This window comes from Myotis davidii, unplaced genomic scaffold (assembly GCF_000327345.1).
Source record: "Myotis davidii unplaced genomic scaffold, ASM32734v1 scaffold663, whole genome shotgun sequence".
Taxonomy (NCBI): domain Eukaryota; kingdom Metazoa; phylum Chordata; class Mammalia; order Chiroptera; family Vespertilionidae; genus Myotis; species Myotis davidii.
In genome coordinates, this window is record NW_006295816.1 from 6,941,412 (window position 1) to 6,951,764 (window position 10,353).

Below are 10,353 nucleotides of genomic sequence, written 5' to 3' on the forward strand. Positions count from 1 at the left end.
TCCGCTCAGGGAGGCCCCCTTGCTTTCCTCCCTCTTTTAGGGCGAGACGTTCACCATCCCCGAACCCCAAAGTTGTGCAACCAATCATAGTGCTCAGGAGAAAAGAGGATTTTCTCTTTGCCCTGAGGACGTAGACTGCAGTTGATATTTTATCTCTAAGTAAACTCTTCTGTTGACATACAGCATGCATGCCGAGGGTGTGTACCTGGGAAGCGTCCTGCTGATCAATGCTCCCAAGTGGAAACACCCACCTGTGTGACCCGTATCCAGACCAAGGAATGAAATAGAAGGAGCATCCAGGGCCCCTCCCCACAACCCAGGGGTGTGGACAGCTGGTCATGTCCATGGCAAATATTTCTCCCTCTTACAAACTCAGAGAAACATGGGGAGTGCCGGGGAGGAGGAACAGTATCCTATTCCAAATGGAGGACGCTTTGATCTGGCAGCAGGGAGGGAGCCCAGGAGGCTTGAGAACTGAGAAGGGGATGGGGAGGGGGTGCCAGGGTGGCTGGGAACTTGAGCAGAGGACAGGGCAGCAACCAGCAAGGAACCCCTCTGTGCTGTGCCTGGCAGTGAGGGAGCCAGGGGAGGGAGCGTAAGGCTGGGACCCCTGAGGGGTCGGGACGGGCAGATAGATGTTACCCAGTGGCTGCTGCAGGGTGTAGGTACCGCTATCAAGACTCAGTGTTGCAGCTGACAAAAGAAATCAGATTTGTTTAAGCAATATAAATAAAAAGCAACACATTGCCTCCGGCGCTGTGTAATCTAGGGTTCAAATGATGACGAGATTAGTTTTGCGCCCCTTCTGTTCTTTTATCTCTGTCCTTGGCGTCCCCCCCTTTTCATTTGGCTTCCTCAAAGCAGACCCAAGGCAAGGATCTGAGCTAATTTGGGAGACGCAGGAAGTACCAACTCCCCACAACGGGCTGGCGGTGTGGGGAGGCAGGGACAGGGCAGGGAAGACGCCTGAAAACAGTGCCGTGTCAGCCGCTCCCACTGTGGGCGCTGGGAAAGCAGGCAGGGCCTGGGCCTAGTGTGGGGAGAGGCTGGTGGAGGCTGCTCCCAGGGAGTATTCATTCCATGGCACCTCCAGCTGCTGGCACGTGGGAGCAGAGGCTTCCAGGTTTGTGAGGAAGCCCATGGGCAGAGGGGCAGTGACTGGCCACACAGGAGCAGGGAGTGTCCAGTGCCCCTGGGTGTTGAGACCCCGTGGCTAACAGTGGGGCCCCAGCAGCATCAGCCTCATCTCCATTCTCAGGGGCTCTGCCTTCATTCACATTCACAAGTGGCAACAGCATTTCCTGGGGCTGGAAAGGAGAGACAGCATCTCACCTGCCCCCCAACACTGGAGCGAAATGCCTGATCCTGGCTTTCATGTCATCCACATCGAGTCACTGACTTAATCCCTGATGCCAGGAGCAGGGCACCCTGGGAAAGAATCCCATGCCACTGGGGAAGGCGGGCGGAGAAGCGAGCTCACGCTGCAACACGAGGAGTCCTGTGGGGGGGAGCTGGGAGGGGGCCCATAGACCCCTGGGGTGCGGAAGCCTGAGAAAGAGGTTGGCTGAAAATGTTTATTTCCGTGGGCGTCTGTCATTTGGGTCTCCGCGGGGCAGACCCTGAAACAAGGACCTGGTGCAGGTGGTTTCGGGGGATGGTCCCAGGAAGCAGGAAAAAAAAGGGAGGAAGGGGAGGGGGAAGTGAGACAGTCCAGGGGGTGTGGATGGGCAGGCCGCCCCTGCTGGCACCTCTGGGCTCCACCGTGGATCAAACCCCAGAAATTCTCACCAAGGCCTGAGGAACCCGAAGCTGCTGCTCACCAGCTCCCAGCCCTCGTTGGCTGAGAGATTTTCTGCGGCAGTTGAGTCCCTGGTCCTTCCGGCCTGACCTGTGTGTGGACTTGGCGGCAGGAGCCTGTGGCCAGAGAATGCCCTGAGGCCGGAGGCAAGGGAGCCAGCAGCAGCCTGGGCATCCGGCTGCAGGATCCTGCAGGGGGGATGAGGCCTGAGGCCGGGAAACGGCACCCTCTGCAGCCAGCGCCTTCCTGTCCTCCTGTCGCTGTGGCACAGCCCCTGCTCCAGCTCGGACACACACACCCCCCACGCCCCCATCTTTAAATTCTCCCTGTTCTGGTCCCAGGTGGCCCAGAGCCCCTGTCTGCTCTACTCCAACTCTCTGTGCCTCCCTCACAGCGGCCCTGGCTGTGAATGTTCTAGATGGAAAACGTAGTCTAATAAACCACATTGAGAAGAACCAACCAATAAGGGCTTGGAGGCAGGGGCGGCGTGGGGGGAGGAGGGGGAGGCCAAACGTTAATCCAAAATTGTCCCTGAGAAGGGAAGTGGCAGTTGTGTGACCTCTAGCTCTTGGATTAATTAAATCAAGCTGCCTGGAGGGGGGTTAGAAGTCCTGGGGAGCTTCTTTCAAACGCACACCCCCAGCTTGGACTCTGAGGGGACCCTGCAGAGGGTTGAGGGTGGGGACCTGGTGAGGAATCCCCCTGTGAAACCTGGGAAGTTACTGACGGGCAAGCCTGGGAAGGCAGCCGATGAGGAGGCAAGGGAAGGCTGAGAGCTGCTGCTTTAAAATGTAACCCCAAGTGCAGGCGAGTGGGAGGCATCTGTGGAGAGAAGACTCGGGTTGGACTAGCCCCTGAGCTTCTCTGCCCTCAGTTTCATCATCTGTGAAACGGGAATGCAGACTACACAGATCTGGTGTGGGAGTTAACAGAGTTTCAGGCACATCGTTATTATTGTTTTGCCATCAACCCTCTGAGTGATCTTTGCTGCAGGCCCCTACCCAGCGTGACCAGGGAGTGGCAATCTCCCGGGCTGCTCTCTCCCACCCACGTGACTGCCACACACGCCGGGCTCCTGGTCAGCGCCTGCCTCATCGCTCCAGTCCCCGCCACTGCTGCCAAAGGGGTCCCTGAAGTGGGAGTCAGGGATGGTGCCCTCAGCTCATGATCACGGCTCTTGCAGGCTCAGGAGAGCGGGGGCGCCTGGAGGCTGGAGCAGAGGGCCACAGACAAGCAGTGATCCTGAACAGGAAGGGCTTTGCTGAGGCAGGAAATGGAGGGTGACATCCTCCCTGGTAGAGACAGGGGAAGTGAGAGCGTGTCTGGATCACCTCCTCGGAGACATCTTCCTGACCCCCACTCCTCCTCCCTAGGTGGGTTGGAGGACATCCCCCCACCTTTGAGCCCTGCAAGGCACAGGTCCTCCATTACGTGCCTTTATCTGCATGACTCTCCCCCTTTCTTCTATGCCTTGAATTACTAGTGAAATCATTGCCCTCAAATACTCAACAAGATATTTAAAAATTACAATAAACAAAGCAAGCACACACACAATAGCACGGAGGAGACAGTTTCGTTTGCGTTCCTAAAAAGATGCTGGTGGTTGTGGATTCTCCAAGAAGCCTGGGTAAGTTGACAATGTATCCCAACCCCACACGCAGACACAAATGCTGCCAGAGCGAAAGGCCACTTGCTGCTCTTAGGGGAGAGGAAGTGGGTGGAAGTTCCCAGGAATTCCCTGGGTGAATCCCCCAGAGGCACTGGAGGCCTTACCGGGAGGAGGCTGCCCCCAAATCCAGCAGGTGCAGGTGCAGCCAGCCCCAGGCTGCAAAAGCATCCCCCCAACCCCCACCCCCTGCTGCTCCTCATGCGGGGCCAGGAGGGGCCCTGACTGGTGCCCCGCTCTCTCTTCCCTGCCCCCTGGACCAGCGTGACATGCTCTGAGCCTTTTTCTCCCCTTAAAGCTCCATGTGGCAAAATGAAAAGGAAATCGCTGACCCTCCACCTTCCCCGACTGTGCTTCACCCAGTGACAGCCAAGGACATGATTTTTAGCTTTTTTCCAGGACTGCTCTATGCTCATGGAATCCACCCCCAACCCGAGCAGAAAGCATCTGCAGTGACAGCCTGCCCAGTTAGAGTCCCCCCAGCGCGGGCCTCTGAGAAGGCCGGGTGCACAGGAGCTCTGCAGGGAGACGAAGGAGATGCAGACTAACCTCATCTAGTATGTTCCACCGGGCACTTCTAACGCCGAAAGAATGGCACACTGAGTCCTGAGCACAGCCCTTTCTGGACTGGGGCGGGGAATGAATGAAGAAACGACTCCGCAGTATTCGTTGCATGTCACCATGTCTTCATTTACATATAGAGTGTGTTTTCAGAATAGTTTGCAAGTATTCTTCTACATTTAGGGATTCCCTTAGTGATGTACACTCATATTTGGGTCCTTCTGTTATAGGATTTGCTAAAAAGCGGAGAAAAGATCGAAGTCATTCAATAAAGTGTGTTAGAAAAAATGATTTTACATTTCTATACCACAGGACACACAGAAATATAGTTGACTGTGGCTCTTCCACAAAATACCACGTGCGGGCGTGCACGTACAGTGCGATTGAAACTTCGTGGCCACACTCAAGGGGCCAAAGAGCCGCATGTGGCTCGCGAGCCGCAGTTTGCCGACCACTGCCCTAGGAGATCGCTGTGGCTAGGGCTTCCAGTACTATGATGTCACTTATATACGGAATCTAATGAACAAAATAAACTGCCAACATAATAGGTCCAAAGGCGTGGATGTGTGGAACAGACTGACAGATCTCAGAGGGAGGGGGGTGGGGAAGGACAGGAAGAAATTAACCAAAGAACCTACTAGCATGTGCATATGTGCAGAGCCCGTGGACACAGACAATAGTGCAGTGAAGGCCAGGGTTGGGGTGAGGGCTGGGTGGAGGGGGGAAGGGGGCAGACATAGGGGACATCTGTAACACTGTCAACAGTAAAAAATAAACTTAAAAAAATTAAAAGTAATGTTTGGAGAGGGCCTTCCTAAGGAAGCAACAAACTCCAAAGAGTCAAATAAGTGGAAAACTGAGAAATTTCACCTCATAGAAATAAAAGACTTCTGAACAACAACAATACAAAGTACCATAAACAAAGTTAGAAGGTGCAAAAAGGAACTTGCAGGCGGAAGAAATATTTGCAATATATTGAAAGCAAAAGGGATTATTGGCAGAGTATGTGGACGGGTGTGTCCTGGAGTGTGCTGGGAAATGGACAGGAGATGTGCATGGGCACTTCCGATGAAGATAGACACATGGAAACACCCGGGACTGCGGTCATAATCACATAATGCAGATGAGGCATCATTTGACACGTGGGCCTGGATGAATGAAAATGATGGACCTATCCATAGAGGTTCTTAGTTGCCAACAAAACTCAGTTCAGAGTTTGCAGAAAAGGAGTTAGTGGATCTCCTGGAGGGCTATTGCAGATGAGTGCTGGAACAACAGCCAACCACACATAGGGGCTATTCTGGCTAAGATACCCCTGCCGCCCACCCTTCGTCTAGACCCGTGTGTGCTCTTCTGGGCCTACAGCCCTACCACAACTGAGGTCTACATGTTATGTCTAGGGCTTAATGCTGAAGGGAGTGGTCCTACAAGGGTTTGTATAGGCATCACATGAGGCTATTATCCTGCCTCTTGTTCCCCCATCTAAAGGGGTCTAACCCAGTGGGTGGCAAACTGCGGCTCTTGAGCCACATGCGGCTCTTTGGCCCCTTGAGTGTGGCTCTTCCTAAGCCTTAGGAGTACCCTAATTAAGTTAATAACCATGTACCTACCTATATAGTTTCAGTTTTAAAAATTTGGCTCTCAAAAGAAACTTCAATCGTCGTTCTGTTGGTATTTGGCTCTGTGGACTCATGAGTTTGCCGACCACTGGGAACGTGCACCAGTGACGTTTGGCACGGCACTGCAGCAGCTCCGCCCCTGAGACTCCCGTAGAACCAGACACCTCCATAGCCACCTCATCAAAAGAAGGACTCCGTGCTTCCTCACGGTGCCCACTCCTGAACAGGAGACACACGTGGATGTGTCTGATGGGTGGGCCTGCATCACATACCAGCAGCTTGGGCATGCTGAGGCTGAGGGAGCAGCTTTTGGCTTCTGTGGGACCAAATGAAGATTCGTTACGTCTTCAAGCGCGGGAAGGGGACTCCGGAGGGGGTGAGGATCTGAGCTCCCACTTGAAGGAACTAGGAAACGTGGAGTAAACCAAATCCAGAGCAAGCAAAAGGAACGGAATCACGAAGATGAGAACCGAAATCAATGACGCAGAGAATAGAAAAACGAAGAGTAAATCAGTGAAACTAAAATTTGAGTCTTTGGAAAGGTTAATAAAACTGATAAACATCTAATCAAACTGAACAAAAAAAACCCACTAGAAGACATGCATTATAAATATCAGGAATATAAAAGAGGTGATAGACCCGGAAGACATTCAGAAAATACTAAGGGAATACTATGAATAACTCTATGCCCATAAACTGGACAACTTAAATGAAATAGACAAATTTTTTGAAAGACATGCTGGCCATGCCCACTGAGAGAGAGAGAGAGAGAGAGAGAGAGAGAGAGAGACCACCTAAATAGTACTATATCTTGTAAAGAAATTGAATTAGTTAAAGGCCTTCCAAAAAAGAAAACTTCAGGTCTGTGTGTCTTCACTGGTGAAGTCTACCAAACATTTAAGAAAGAAATGATATTAACTACATACAAATGCTTAGAGAACATAGAAGAAAGAATATGTCCCAAGGTGTTTTATAAGGCCAATAATACCCTGTTAGCAGACAAAGCTTTTATAAGAATAACATAGACCAATATCCCTCATGGACACGGAGACAAAAATCCTCGGCTAAATACTATGAAAATAAATCGTGCAAAACATTATGACTGAGTGGGATTTATCTCAAGAATGCAAGTTTGGTTCGACATTTAAAAATCAATCACTGTGATTTGCCATGTCAACAGACTAAAGCAGAATAACCATATGATAATCTCCATAGATGCAACAAAAGCATTTAGCAAAATTCAATATTGATTCACAGACAAAAGCTCTCAGCAAACTAGGAATTAACCTCAACCTGTTCAAAGACATTTGCAAAAACCTTTATCTAATGTATACTTGCTGGAAAAGACGGAATATTTTCTCCCTAAATCTGGAACAAGGTAAACATGTCTGCTCTCACCACTCCTATTCACTTTGCTGTTGTCCTAGCTGGTGTAATAGGCATCTATATTGGAAAGGGAAAATAAACTGTTTCTAATGGCAGATGGCATGATTGTCTACATAGAATATCCAGAATAATCTACAAAAAGAGCTACCAGAACTAATAAGTGAGCTTGGCAATACTGTAGGATACAAGGTCAATATCAAAAATCAATCACATGTCTATATATGGGCAATGAATGACTGAACATTGAAAAGATTTTAAGTACCATTTTAATAGCACCAAAATATGGAATACTTGGGTAAAAATTGCACAAAATTTGTTCAGAACAGTTATGTGGAAAACTATAAAACACTGATAAAAGAAATAAAAGATGACCTAAATAAATGAGATCTATCATGTTCATGAATTTGAAGACTCAGTATACATGTCCACAGTAGAGTTTAGATTTCTTGGAGACAACCAGGAAATTCCATCCTTACTGTGGGTACTGGTGAGACAGGTGCTGCCCCATTCATATCCTTTTGGGTCTTTGTGGAAGTGCACACTAGCTAGTCTTCTAGTTGCCTTTCTAGAGGGCTTTCTCTGGCCTTGACTAAAACCTCTATCCCCAGCAGCCCTCAAATAAGGACTTCCGGGAATTGGTACGTAAATAACCTCTTCCCTCAGAGGGCTAACTCCCAGGTGCCCTTTCTACACTGACTCCCAGAATTCTTCATTGGGGTGAACCTTCAGTTCAAAGATAGTGATTGGCTTCCTAACACATTCGATAATTTACTTCCTTCTCTTCCCTGAGTGATTCTCCACTTCTGGGATTATGTTCCCCAAGAGGCAACTTTGCTTGAATCCTTGCCTTGGGGCGCGATTAGAGGCAAATTGAACTAAGACTGGTGGGTCCTCCTGGAAGAAAAACAGGGGTGGCACCACCCTTCCCTGTCTTTCTGATCGGTGCTCATTAATGAAGGGACCAGAGAGGAGTAAAGGACAACTGCTCACGAGCACGTGTGGGATCCTCGAGGGGGTGGGCAAAATGTGCTTGAAGTGTGGCCTTGTGCCACCGAATGGACATTGTTGCTGCTGTTAGAATCCCCACTTTGCTCACTCTGCCAGCCAGGGGGACAGAAACACATGCCGTATGGGAGCTTCTCGCCATCCCTGCTTTAAATAAGACTAAGACAGCTGAACGTGTGGGATCACTGAAGGTGCAGCTTTCCCAAGCACCATCAGTCACTGCTCAGAGATTTAAATTTCACTAATGGAATCTGTAGCCTGTGCGCCACTTGCGGCTTAAGTTGGATATTAATAATTTGTGCCTCTACTACCAAAAAAGAGTTTTGAGAAATCGCTGCTTATGTTGTGAATTTTTGAGAACATCCTGGGTCAATTCATCTTCTCAAGTTAACCGGTCAAAGCAGCTGCTATTTGCAACATCAAAGATTAAGCTTTCCTACCCAGGGCAGGTCGGCTCCAAAGATGAGGCATGCGTTTCCAGCCTATCTGGGGATGCTTGGTTCAGATCATTTTCTTCCACCAACAGCCATGGCTGGGTCAGTTCAAGCCAACTGGACTCATGATGAAGACCATCCAGTGTGGAAGGTGAATCAAGGTCAAGAAAGTCCTTGAGACCCTTCTGAGTCTCCGCTAGTGCACTGTGTTCTCAGGGTGTAAGGCAGCATGGAGGTCGGCTAGTTCCTGCTGGATCAAATGTCACTGAGCCACCTGTCATGCTGGCCCTGTGTTACACTGGGCTAGCGTTCCTGAGATGCAGCCTACAGGAGGGTCAATCAATGCCGTTCATTGGCTTGACAGTATAGACCAGTGGTTCTCAACCTTCTGGCCCTTTCAATACAGTTCCTCATGTTGTGACCCAAACATAAAATGATTTTCATTGCTACTTCATATCTGTAATGTTGCTACTGTTATGAATCGTCATGTAAATATCTGATATGCAGCATGGTCTCAGGCGGCCCCTGTGAAAGGGTCCTTCGACTGCCAAAGGGGTCGCGACCCACAGGTTGAGAACCGCTGGTATAGACTGTTGACTCACAGGTGTCTTTATGGGTGTGGGTGGGTGTCGAGTAAAGACTCGTCCTAGCAATTCAGTTTATTCATAAGCTGAATTCATAAGCTGTCTTCTCCTGAACAGTGACTTTTAAGAGAACTGTGTTACTGTAAAAGACAATTTTTGCAATATATTGACCCTAGAACTCATCTGCCCATCTGATAACATGCCAGGTGGTTTGGAATAGATTCTAGCATTTAGCCTGACTGGTCAAGAGACTGTGATGAGAAATCCATATAGATTTCTGCCAAATAAGTGCAAGAGAAGAATTTCTTGATATAAATCTATCTTGATATGAATCAATATGTATTTATCCATCTATTCAGTTTGAGAAAGGATGTAAGTTCTTGTTAGCAGTAGTCTCAAGAAAATATTAGAATTATAAACTTCAACGGTGTGTATGGCCCCTGTGTTATATAAACCAAAACTTTCAGAAAGACACAGGCCTCTAAGGAAGATCATTCCATAATGCTTCTCGACATGTCACTTTTTACCTCTAAACTGCATCGTGTATGCTTGTTCCAGAATTAAACCCTTGTTTACATTTGTTTAAACATTGCTTACATTTGGCAGCATCAATTTTTAAGTGATGCCTAAGATTCAGAAACATATATGTCACCATTTATGTAACAGGAAAAAAAATATATGTGTAATATATGTATTTTATATGTTATATTTTATATATTTACTAGAGGCCCAATGCACGAAATTTGTGCAAGAGTAGACATTTGCAGCCGCAGCGGCTGCCTGGATCCGCAGGCCGGCTGCCTGGATCCATCCCTCACAGCCACAGCGGGTGCCTCCATCCCTCTGCTTCAGCCCTGGTCTAATTAGCATATTATACTTTTATTATTAAAGATGTTTATATACATCGTTTTAGAAATTAAAGTAACAAGAACATTAAAAAAAGAAAGGCCATTCAGTAGCTGGGTCTGCTGGGACCGAAGGAAGAAGATGGTTGCTCCATCCTAGCAAATCTCCTTTTCAAAAAATCACCTTTTGTTTCCCCATAACTACACGTTTCTTTGCTTATAAAACTCTGGATATGCTGGGGCCATAGGTGACACACCATCTGATTCACCTCCAGAACAAGGGTATGGCTCAGGCCAAGAAGGCGGAAGTTTAGCACTAGGCTAATGGACAGCAGAAGCAGAGGGTAGGAGGCCAACCGCATACAATAGATAAAACTGTAAGAAAAACATCTTACAAGTAACCACGTAGATAAAACCATCACGTTGACAATTCACTTATTTTCTGCAACTCTAAA